The sequence below is a fragment of the Apium graveolens genome, chromosome 2 (assembly GCF_009905375.1).
Source record: "Apium graveolens cultivar Ventura chromosome 2, ASM990537v1, whole genome shotgun sequence".
NCBI lineage: Eukaryota > Viridiplantae > Streptophyta > Magnoliopsida > Apiales > Apiaceae > Apium > Apium graveolens.
The window spans coordinates 215,040,426-215,053,946 of NC_133648.1; the positions used below are offsets into that span (position 1 = coordinate 215,040,426).

Sequence of the window (13,521 nt, forward strand, 5' to 3'; positions counted from 1 at the left end):
CATATGCACTATAACCTGCTGATCAGTCAGAATATAGTGCGGATCTATACCCAACTGCATAGACCCAACCAACATTAGGAGTACTCAGGCAACTATGGCCTATTAATTAATGGCCTGGGTAAAACCCAGTCCGCAAAGTAACCATCCAGTCCAAGGCTTAGCATCCGGAATAATCGGAATGCTATTGATATATCCTAACACCAGGATATACCAGACTATATGTAACAAGGGTAAAGGAATTGAAATATGAACAAGAATTCCATAAATTGGGTAAATCAAGAATTTAAATGAAATGGAACAAATGATATAAATGGGTAACAGTGTGTATGAACAATGAATATCAAAGAGAATTGATACGATAGAAAGGAAATATAAATCACTATTCTGAATTTAGAATAGAGGAAAAACTTGCCTTGCGCGTACTTAACCTGGTTTAACTTACTGCCTTCTGACCCTAGCTTGCTCTGCCTTGCTAACACTGAACAAATCATAGAAAGATAGGTGTTTAGGTAATCTACTACATACGTGTATCTTGAATTGATATCACGCAACCTTATCAGTCTACCCATGCGTTTCTATCTGACTCGCATATATATATACATATATTTACATAACACATTTATACACATAATCACATATAACACGTAACACGTAAAGCACACAATCAATTTCTAGATTTATAATTATTTTTAGAATCAATTCTAGGCTTATATCTGCATTACTAGTTGTATCTGATTTTATTATAATTTTTTTTTTCGGGATTTATTCGGCTCAATTATATCCCTACTAGGACCTTCGAACTATCAATTATCACCAATCACTCTTTTTCATAAGAAATTATAACCTACAATTATTTTTATTGGATTCGTCTCATTTTTCTGAGTCTAGGGGTCTTCGTTTCACTCAAATCGGACTAACGGTTAAATTGTTATGAATTAAACACTGATAATTCAATTTATTATTCATTATAAATAATTATTACAACCTTTTAAATCCTAAAATAATTTTTACATAATTATTTAAGAAAAATCAAAGTCAAAAATAATTTTTTTTATAATTTTTGGAGTTAAAACGAAGAAGTTACGATTTATTGAAAATTATGTGATTAATTATTGAAATAATTAATCACTTAATAAATAAATAACTAATAAATAATTAATAGATAATTATTTGCTAATTTAAAATAATTAATCCCTAATTATTAGGATTAATCACAATTTATTACAAATATTTATAACTTATCGGTATTTATTCGATTAGATCGATTATTTACAAATAATCAATCAACTTAATTAACTGATACGCTATTTATCGGATAGATACGAATTATTCGAATTATAGATCATTTAACGATTAATCACTCGTACGATTCGTTAAACAGATAATTACCGATAACTACGATACGAATAATTATTACAATATTATTCAAATAACTAACGCTCGAATAATAATTCAATTATCGAATCATTACTCGTAATAATAACTAATTATCGAATTATTAATCATATTATTTAATTATTTCTAATCTTTATTTATTAATTAATTACCTAATTATTAATTAATTACCTAATTATTAATTAATTAGATAACTAATAAATAATTAGATAAATAATTAAATAATTAATTAAATAATTAAATTCGAATTTATAAATCAATAAAATAATTTAGAAATTAATAATACTATTTTTCAGAATATAAAACTAATTTTTAATTAATTATTAGAATTTTTAAAAACTGATTTTCTGATTTTAGAAAATACAATAAATAATTAATATTTCAGAAACACAACACAGGTTTTCAGATTAGGATTTTTAGGATCAAACCCGGGTCGTTTCCCGGGTTGAAACCGGGTCGACTCGGGTCAAGGATGAACAGCCAAGGTGCCCAGAATCCGGCAATGGTGGCCGGTTCCGGCGAGCTTTCCGGCAAGCAGCATACATGTCCAAAACACCACGGTTCTGCACCGTTCTTGCTTCCAACATGTTTCCCACGACTCCGCCATCACAACCACAGATTCTGCTATCCCAGACGGTCCCTCCGTCGTCTTCTCCGGCTAGAATCGGAGCGTTTCCGATGGGTTTCATCGGAAAAACGATCTCCCAAAAATCGAGTCAAAACTTTACAAAACTTATACCAAATCGGAGCTACAGACCTCAGCAATCATTCCCAACAGTTCATATCAATCAAAAACATCTAAAAATCTAAAGAAAACAAAATCAAAAACACTAAAACTCATAAACTCTGCACATCGATTTAGGGGTTGTAAAATCAAAATAAAAAATACCTGATTACTCCTAAGACTACAACCAAACTAACTACATCAATCAAACAATCAAACGATTACTAAATCAAAAACCCCTAATTTCAGTCATAAACCCTAAAATACGAATTTAAATTCGAAGCTATAACACCTGAAATTGATTACATAAATAGAAAGTAGAGATCAAGAGGATCGTTTTGGTTACTCACATGATTGAATTGGACCACAGAATCACGATCAAAATCCGGTTTGATTCTCTGCCCTGTTCTTCACCCACAAACCCTAATTTCTTGATTTTCTGAATTTTTCTGATTTTTTTATGACTAATTAACTAATTAATTAATAATAAAACAGCTATTTATAGTACTGAAAATAATACCCCTAAATAAAATTAAGGGGCTAATTACACTCCTAATAAAAATATTTGGCCCCAATTTTTATAATTTTTGGGTATTAATATTGAATTTTTAAATATCCAATAAATACAAAATAAATACTAAAAATTCCCAAAAATTGTGAAAAATACAAAAATTACAAAGAAAAATGATATATAATAATTTCATGATCATATAAAAATAAAAATGTGATTTTTGTGGGGCTTTTGGTACCCGAAGGGGTCCGGAAAAATTCGTTTTTCGCGAAAAAGGTCAATTGGTAAAACGTCTAGGGGTTCAAATTAGCAATACGGTACAGGGCATTTTTAATAAAACAGAGCCAATGATTTTGTTTGAAATATGGGCTTTTAAAATACTGTTTGAGCTGTACGGGTTTTGATATAATATATATAATTGACGATAAAACGCTCAATAAATATCCAAAACACGTTTGGATCAAAACAACCAACACATAACACATAGCAGTTAGGGTTCAACGACTTAACACATTTAATCACATAATAATACACATAATTTATTATTATTATAACATAATACAAGCGTAATTCCTCAGTCGTTACAGTATATACTAGTAATTATCTTACACACGATAAAAGATTCTAGTAAGTATCCATTTAGATACTTATATTATTGTTATCACTATATATTATCTTGCGAGCTGTAAGGCTCACTCTTGCTTTATTTCTTCATCACACAACAACAGTTAGGAAAGATGGCCAGACTCTAGCAGACCCAGCGCAAGCGCGTGGGAAGCGTCCCGCGTCTTCCCGATGATGTTGTGGCTGCTATAGCTGCAGAGGTAGATCTATTGGTAGATCAGGCATTCTACTTTTGAGAATCAATTATGTATAATTATAACTTGTGGCAGATAATGGCAATTAACTGTAAATTTATCAAGTAATCATTTCGGGTTGTAATAACTGTTAAATTGTGGATTCAAAGACTTGTACTTATTTGAATTTCATCTCTGAGACTATAACGGGTTGTGGTGTATGTTAGTGTGGGGTCACAGCATAAGGTTGTTTATTATTAATTAAGTGAAATGATATTGTGGAAAGAAAGACCGTGACGACCCGGATCCCCGACCCCGGATCTGGGGGTGTTACAGTTGGTGTAAGCTTATAAAAACCCTGAGGTATCCCGAAGGAGTTTATAATTGAGAACTTTAATGCTAATGAGTAGCGTGGCGTGTATATATTTTAGACCGAGGATCGATCAGTTAAATTGATGAAAACCCGGAAGTATTCCGGAGGTGCTTATTTAAGAATATTAACGCTACAGTAGAGCGTGATGTATAAGTCGTAAGACCAAGGGTCGGTTAGTTTTGTTTTATAAAGTATAAACCCGGGAATCATCCCGGAGATGTTTTGGACGATTATAAGTCTAGAGTAGTACGTTTTAAAAAGGACTCAACGTCCACTTAAGAAACATTAGAACACCTCGAACTTTTATTAAAACAATTTTCCAACGATCATATTCCCTCAACTATATTTTATTGATGCAAATAATAAATACTATATACTTATTCTTTTATTATGGGAGTACTATACTCCAACGTTGATTTATTTCAAACCCGATTAATCATTATAGATTATTAATTATGTAGACACAAACTAGTTGAGGAATATTATTTTAAATAAATCTTTTAGAGAGTAAACTCATTCGAGGTTTGATTATTATCGATTATCATTTAATTATTTATTAAAGGGTTTATTAATGATTTAAAAATCATAGATCCTGATTTAAAACATACTTTCTGATTTCGGAATATCATTAGAATAATTTCAGATCGTCGGTGAATATTATCCCGACTTATTAATATATTGAATATAGTTTCAAGGAGAAACTTTTTCCCCTTATTGATTATCTATTGACAACGGTCAACTCACATCCTTAGTACTTCCTCCGAAACTTTCGGAAGTACCTATATATATATACATTTAAGCTATGCCTATCAACAAGCAAAACGCTCGGAGGAACTTCGATGTGGTTTGAGTTCTCGAGATATGATAGGATTTCCTAAAGGACAAGGGAGGGGTAGAATCCAAGTACTTCGTGTTTTGGATAGGCTACTGGTACCGTAGGAGATGGTACAATATGTACCTATGGACTGCGAAGTGTGTGTATACCCGAATTGAGGACACATAACCCGTATACGGCAAGGGTGATACCCGAGAGATGACGATTTCATCCTTCTACTAGTAGAAAATGTTATTATTTCCGTAGTACGACTGATCATCGTATGCGGTGGCTCCAGTGAATGTCCTATTATTCCAATTGGAATTGTGATGCAATACCGTAACCCAAGCCTAGGTGCTGGGTTTACTAATAAGGTATTCGCAGGTTAATAAAATCCGCTAAAGGATTGTTTTCATAATAAGGTGTGTATCACCAAGAAAAACTATTTTGAAGAAAACGTATTTATGAAATATGATATTTTACGTGAGTTTATGATACAGTCATTTTCATATTGTACATTATTATGCTGGGCATTATAGTTCACTCTTGCTTTCTTTTAAATGACACAACACAACAGATAACCAGTATGCCGTTGTGGGACCTAGCCGCTTGCAGTCATGGGGAGGATCCCTGGAAGCTTTGTCTCAAGTGTGCTAGAGTATTAGATAGATATAAGATAACAGTCATAATTATTGTAACTTCATGTAGAGGTTATAAATAATTGTTTGAGATCCTGTAAAGTACATTCGAGTGTAATAAAAGAAGATTACATCTTGTACATCGTTTCTAAGACTATAATTGTGTGTGCAAGTATGAGATTGGGGTCTATTGGATTATTGAATCAATACCAGGTTACACATAAGTGAAGGATGGCATGACGACCCAGATTCCTGACCCCGGATTTGGGGGCGTTACACATACTGTACATTATTATGCTGGGCATTATAGCTCACTCCTGCTTTCTTTTAAATGGCATAACACAACAGATAACCAGTATGCCAGTGTGGGACTTAGTCGCTCGCAGTCATGGGGAGAATCCCTGGCAGCTTTGTCTCAGGTATGCCAGAGTATTAGATAGGTATAAGATATCAGTCGTAATTATTATAATTTCATGTAGAGGTTATGAATAATTGTTTGAGATCCTGTAAAGTACATTTGACTTTTAATAACAGATGATACTTGTTGTACGTCGGTTCTAAGGCTATAAATTGTGAGTGTGTGAGGTTGGAGGTCTGTGATATGGAATTATTGGATTATTGAGTTAATGCAGGTTACACATGATTGAAGGATTGCGTAACGACCTAGATTCCTGACCCCGGATTTGGAGGCGTTATAATCGGGGTTTAAACTTATTTATTCCTAGTTTAATGGTGTGTGGGTCCTCATTTCCTAACCCCGAGATTGAGGGCGTCACAATACTGATGATATCTATGAACTAATATTGTTTCTTAAGACTCTGCATGTTAGTTATAGGGATCAAACCTTAGAGAACAATATAATAAAGAGTGAAAACTTTGAGTTAAAGAAAATGAATGATCACCTAGAAACTGAGTTGCTTTCCATGCTCGAAATTCAAAAAGAAAGAGATAATGTTTATGTTAAAGAAAAATTATTAGAAAACCATGCTTATCTAAAAAAGGAGTTAGCTAAAGAAAGAGAGGTGATTAAACTTTGGACTATCTCAGGGAAGGCAACTCAGGAAATTTTAGAGAATGGCTGCTGGGGATCAGGATTAGGATATGCTGATAGATCTAATTCTGAATGGAATATGTTGTGTACTTGATGATAAGTTAAATAAAACACTTAGTAGATTTAATTTAGTGATTTTGTAGCTTTCAACGGATGATCACTTTCAACATCCGTTGAAAGAGTAGCTTATGTTCTAATAAGTTTAGTAGCACATATCTGCATATTGTAATGCCTTAGAGAACTAGATGTTGTAAAATGTTTTTAAGTCATGTTGACTACTAGATTGATATGCACGATAGGTTAGCTAATTGGAAATATTAGATGCCTTATAATCTTGTATATATGAAATGGAGTTAACTACATTGAAGATAGTCTCAACGGATGTTCCACAAGGCATCAACGGATGATTAACAAAACTGTCAACGGATGTTCAACCAGACTCTCAACGGATGATCCAACATAGTCTCAACGGATGATCTAACTTAGTTTCAATGGATGAACAAATTCAAAAGAGCAGTTGATAGTGACTTGACAGTCACATACATTGATTGTATGCAAATGGAATGTGGAAGCCTATTTATAGGTTTTAGAGAACAAAGAAACATTTCCATTTTCATGCTAAACTGAAAATATTCAAAGATGCTGGATTTAGGAAAGAAGGAGCATGAAATTAGACTAGAAACATTTTATCCTTTTTTTTGTCTTTTTATCATGTAACTTGGTGATATGTAAACCAAGGGTAGCAATTAGAACATTAAGAATCCAAGTTAGTAAGCAATTACCAGATAAATAGATAAAGCCATATATGTAAAGAATTTCTCTGTTCTTGTAAGTTCAACTTGTAAGCAGCTGTATGCAAAGACATTGCATCACAGAGTTCTCATATTAATATATATCTCTGGTGGATAAATTCAATTCATCAAAAAGTTTTTAAATACTTGTATTTAATTACTTTATGTTTGATTTCTTCAATACTTTCATTCCGGACTTTAGCTAAATCAAACACTATTATATATTCATAGTAGAATAGTTTTTAAAATTGAAAAAGTAGACAGAATTACATTCAACCCCCCTTTCTGTAATTCTTTTGTAGATTGTTTGGGAAAAACAATTGGTATCAGGGCAAGCTCTTGAAGAACAAAGAGTTTAAATATCACAACAACTAACAACATGAGCTAGAAAAGATGTTGGAGTAAAAATTCCACTTCTGGAAAAAGACAACTATCACCATTAGAAGGTGAAGATGCACCTGCATCTCCTCTCTCAAGATAAAGAATATGTGTACTGCATTGAGAAAGGTCCACATGTCCCTATGAGAGCTGCTACAGGAAATGAGACATCCATCCCAAAGCCTAGAGGAGAATGGTCTGATCCAGATATTGAACAAGTTCATAAGGATAAGAAGGCCATGAATATTTTGTTTAATGGTGTTGATAGTGATATGTTTGACAACATCATAAAGTGCAAAACTGCTAAAGAGGTCTGGGATACTATTCAGGTTATATGTGATGGAACTGAGCAAGTAAGGGAAAATAAAGTGCAACTCCTGATTCAACAATATGAGCATTTTTATAGTGAAGAAAGTGGGTCACTCACTGACATTTTCAATAGATTTACAAAACTACTTAATGCTATAAAGTTGCATGGAAGAGACTATCAAATAAAGAACTCAAACCTCAAATTCCTTAGATGTCTACCAAAAGAATGAAAGCCTATGAGAGTCACAAACTCTCAAGATTACAAGGAATTCACCTTGGATAGACTGTATGGGATTCTAAAGACCTATGAGCTTGAAATAGAACAAGATGAGAAGTTGGAGAAAGGAATAAAGAAATGAGGATCCATTGCATTGGTTGCTGAGCAAGAAAAGGAGAAGGAGATAAAGGTTGAAGTTATGGAATCTGCCCCAAACTCTAGAGTTTTTGAAGGAAAGGGAGAAGAGCTAGTAGCTGAACATGAAGACCATCTTAGTCAAGATGATATGGATGACATAGATGAACATCTAGCTTTTCTATCTAGAAGGTTTTCCAAGCTCAAATTCAAGAAGAATTTTGGAGCAACCAAGCCAAACAAAAACATGGTTGACAAATCAAAATTCAAATTTTTCAAGTGTGGCTTGATTGGTCATTTTGTAAGTGAATGCAGAAAGCCTGATTCTGACAAAAAGAAGTTTGAGCTTGTGGATTACAAAAAGAAGTACTTTAATTTTCTCAAACAAAAGGAAAGGGCCTTTCTAACTCAAGAAAATGACTAAGATGCTGATGGATTGGATGAAGATGAGGATACAAGCTATATCAATCTAGCCCTGATGGCCAAATCAGATGAAGTGGAAGTTAGTTCTTCAAGTAATCCGATAGTCACCACTAATCTAGCACTTTTATCTAGAGCTGAGTGCAATAATGCTATAAATGACATGTCTACTGAGTTATATCATCTGCGTGGTACACTCAAATCTCTCACTAAAGAAAACACTAAAATTAAAGAGAACAATCTATTTTTAAGTGAAAGAAACAATGTGTTAGACACTCAATTTGTTGAGTTTGAAAAACTGAAGATAGATTGCAAGACTGCTAAAGAGGAACTAACTAAATCCTTAAAGAAAAAAGGAGATTTTAAGAAAGCAACTTGAACGAGAACATGAAGTAATCAAGGCATGGAAATCATCCAGAGATGTTCATGCTTAAATTACTAAAGTTCAAGGTATAAAATCCTTTTGTGATGAAGCCTGGAGAAAGAGTGAAGAGAAACTGAATTCCAACTTGGAAGGACTTTTAACTGATGTGGATTCGATGGATGATGAATGTTATCGGTCGAATGATCAAAAGAATTATCCGTTAAAAGATAAGGAACCACATTCGTTGATTGAAAAAAAGCCAGTTAGCAAATCCCAGCTAACTAAGTTAAATGAGAAATATGGATCAGTTTCCAAGAACTTTGTTCCGGGAGAAACAAGTCAAGTGAAAAAGAACAAAAGAGTCAATGTAGGCCATCTGTCAATCAAGCAATTGAATGACAGACTGGAGAAAATTGAGGTTAAAGGAGAATCTAAAAGGAAAAGCAATAGAAATGTGAAATTAGGAATTATCAAACATAACAACTACACTCCTGATAAATATGTACCTAGAAAAACCTATGTGAAGCGTGGTAGTGTTAATCATTGGTCTGTTAATTGCAAACCTGCTATTCTAGCACCCTTGTCTGCGCCTCCTTCTTTTCCTAACATGCCTTCCATGCCTGTGGATGTTATGCCTGCACATAATTTGAATGCACAATTTGCTAATATTCCATTTGCACAAAATTCTTACTATGCTGCAATTAGTATGCCTCAAATGCCATTTACCATGCCTTACTGGAATAATAAGTTTGCAAAAAATATGCCCTTCCATGTAAATCATCATGTGCGTGATAATTTTGTAATGATGAATGGTTTCAAAAGTTCTACTCAAATGACTAAGGATGAATCTCATATGCCTAGGTCAAATGAGGACAGGCCTAAGAAACCTAAGAAAAAGGCTAACAGAATAGGACCCAAGGAAACTTGCACTACAAGAAAAAAGTCCATAGACATCGGTTTTTGGCCGATGTCTATGCTGTTTAGCAACCGATGTTGATATCGGTGATGTCTATTCTAGACATCGGCCATAACCCGATGTCTATACTGGCTTAGACATCATTTCTTGCAAAAAAGCTGATGTCCATGCATTGTTTTTTTACAAAAAATGTTAGAAATAAATAATTTAATAAATAAATTACACCTATTACAACAGATTAAACATATAATGAGCTATGTTTTTTTCCACATAGACATCGAATATTTTCATTTATGTGATGTAAAATCAGATATTAAACATCAATTTCTTTACTAAAAGGTGATGTCTATATTGGCATATAGACATCAGTTTTATCCCAAATAAAGTGATATCTATGTTCAATTTAGACTTGAACATGTCATTCTTTGACATCGGTTGCTTATCTAAAAGCGATGTACATTAAATTTTTTGACATCAATTTTTCTTCTTTAAAAGTGATGTCTATATTGTCACATAGATATCAGTTTTATCTCACAAAAACTAATTTGTATTTTATTGTTGACATCAATTTTTACACAATAAAAGTGATGTATATTTAGTTATTACACTACTTACACAATACAAAAAAATCAAATTATTTTTACACCAAAATAACAACCAAATATTATCATTCTCACATTAATGAGTAAAACAAATATGACTTGCATATTCATATTCTATTAAAACCAAATTGTTAATACATTGATCTGTAAAAATATTTCGAGTTTGAATTATAGCTTCTAAATGTTGTTAGAGGCAGTACATGACCCGACTCAGTGTATTCTTCTCTGATCGAACGAATCTACCTCGCGATCATCAACTGCACAAACATATGAAACATTCACTTTATCATATCAAATGACACAAAATATTGTAAAGTTTGAACACTAGTTGAAGATTTAAGAGTGGAAAAGGTAGAACATACTTCCTCGGGAGGTTTTGAGCGGTCAAATGTCGACATATACACTTCAGCAGCTAAATCATATGCCGTCTGACATTCTGCTTCCTCTTCACTATGCAGAACTTACATAGTTCAAACAGATTTTAGACAGCATACCACTTAATATGAGCTCCTAGAAGAAAATCTAATATGCAGCAGCAGAAGATACACTTTACTTGAATGAATACACGCATAAATACAATCACAAACACAAAAATATTGGAAACCTTTTCAGAAGTTTCTTGTTCACTTTTCTCATCTCCAGCCGATAAAAATTAGAGCCACATCGATTTTGGCTTTATATCAATGGTAGGAAATCCGTTTCTAGTAATCACTATTGTAACACTTTTGACTTTGGAGTTAAATTAATATATAGAGTTTCATGCACTAAAAAAAGGTTCATTCACTAACAATCCAACCAGGCTGACCTTCATAAGTCCCCTGTAATAAAATTAGTTTTAAACTATTTCAGGTTATCATCATGACTGGTTCAAAAAGCATATCTGAGACACTAACATGGGCCGTGTCATTACTACTTAACAATCCAACTTCCCTAAACTTAGCTAAAGAGGAGCTGGACCGCAATGTGGTAAGTGGCAAATGGGTTGAAGAATCAGATATGAAGAACTTAACATATCTACAAGCCATAGTAAAGGAAACACCGCGTTTATATCCACCAGGGCCCTTATCATATAGCATATTAGCATGTGGTTTTGATTAGTGATCTTACCTTCTACTTCTTCAAGTCATGACCCCCTTGTACTTTCTACTACTTTATAATTAAATTATTATTATATTAACTGTTTATCCGTGACGTGATCATGTATACACACCAAACACTAAATTTTATATATTTAATTATATTTATATATTTAATTATATTTGATTGCCTCTTACTTTTTAATAATGATGACATCGCTCATATATAAAATTTTCACCAATCAAATAGAAGGAAATATAACTTGTAGTCTGCAATTCATGGCTTCCTGATGTTCATAGCAGACACACATTGGACACACCGTCTAAAAACAATTGTTAATGATGCATCTGTTCGTATTCAAGACATGCAATAAACATCACCATGACTAATTATGTTCTAGAAAAGAGACGCCTCATATTAGTTGTATCACAAAACATGTCACATATAAATTAGGCAGATATAGTTAAATTACCTTCACATTTAAGTGGCCTGTATATGACTGAAGAGGACAATCAAGGACCCAAGATGTGCTCATTGATAAATCCCAAAGCTTCAATATGTTATTCGTGGACGCATACATTGACTTTGGTTTTTATGGTACCAATATTTGCTCCCTGCAATAGCAACACATGTAAGACAGACAACTTATTATACATCCAAATTATTCCATTGAATAGGTAATTAGATTATTGCAGTACATTTAATTTTAAAGATGACATTCACCATGAGAAAAAATATAATTGCCTGATTGATATTCCAGAGCTTCACTGAACCATCATCACTCCCACTGGCCAACATTATTGGATCTTTCATTGCCAAGGACACTTGACTTCTTGTAACATCCCATGTATGATAAATAAGCAAATAGATTATATCTTAAACAAAAGCAATTTAACAATATAAGCTTATAAGCATATAAGATTTAAGGACTACCTGCACTACACCTTCAAAGTTACTTGAAGCAATCTGGCTTATTACAAATACCAAATACTTTTGATGATTATTTTGGTTTGAGGGATCTTGAGAATTCCGTATAACATAGTTCCAGTGAATTGGGGATTCTCCAATGGGAACTTTGGAGCCATAGTAGAATGAAAGCAACATTGCACCTCCTACATAGATTATAGTTCATATAACTTTCGCTTGCCCTGCTCTACTCTTGATTGCAACACTCTCTATTCTACATAACACAAAAATTGATAAACAAAATAATCAGGGGTACAATCATGTGGAGATGTAAACAGGTGTCACATAGATCAACTGCAAAGCAGTAGAAAATATTCAAAACTTTGAAATGCGTATTTGGAACATACACATCGGATGATAAGATAAAACCACCACCTTGTACTCTACGCTACTAAGAAATTTGTATCTCAGTGTGGTGTTTCGGATCAAAAAATTAAATCACAGTATAATTTTCTTGGCAAAGGGGATTTAAACCGAGCTAGCGAAGAAGATGAAACAAGAAATAAAGTAATTACTGACAAGGAACAACCATGAGGAAAGTGACAGCCGAAAGTAAGTTTGTCAATGCGCAAGCTACTGTTGGTGTTGAATGTTTTAGCCCAACAAAGTATGTAATCTGGTTCAATGTCATCCTGCACAAATATATCAACACACAACTCATTGTATATTGCAAGTTTGCGACACACTGCTAAAATCTTTTAACACTATGTAGTAGTAGCTAGTTTATATATTATTAAAACAAAAGATTTGAAGTTTAGTAGGTGATGATACCCAAATATAGAAGATAAAAAAATCTGAAAGAAAATAGGTACTGTCATCCTGAGCCTTGTTTTCCTGCATTAAGATAAATAAATATATTTAAAACAATAATTAAATTATATATCATCTAACTATACTACACCTAATAAAGAGAAATTAAATGAACCATTTTCATTTAACGTTTATGTTTACCAGTTTACCTGTTCTATCTGTCAAGCATGAACTATTATTATAGAAATGAGTTGAAATGCAGAATAAGATGTTCCATACAAACATAAAGCATA

General features: G+C 33.0%; 1 long non-coding RNA gene across 3 annotated transcripts; it reads right to left on the bottom strand.

The window, feature by feature from the left end:
* Positions 1–10,560: 10,560 nt before the first annotated feature.
* LOC141706161 (uncharacterized) lies at positions 10,561–13,022 on the bottom strand. 3 transcript variants are annotated; one of them, XR_012568680.1, is made up of 6 exons: positions 13,008–13,022; positions 12,446–12,692; positions 12,236–12,341; positions 11,985–12,126; positions 10,798–10,895; positions 10,561–10,692 (listed from the first exon to the last, which is right to left on the bottom strand). It is a non-coding gene; the product is annotated as an uncharacterized LOC141706161 (long non-coding RNA). The 3 variants fall into 3 exon arrangements; XR_012568682.1 differs by having other exon boundaries at positions 10,798–10,957; XR_012568681.1 differs by lacking the exon at positions 13,008–13,022 and having other exon boundaries at positions 12,236–12,344; positions 12,446–12,544.
* Between the last annotated feature and the right edge of the window lie 499 nt (positions 13,023–13,521).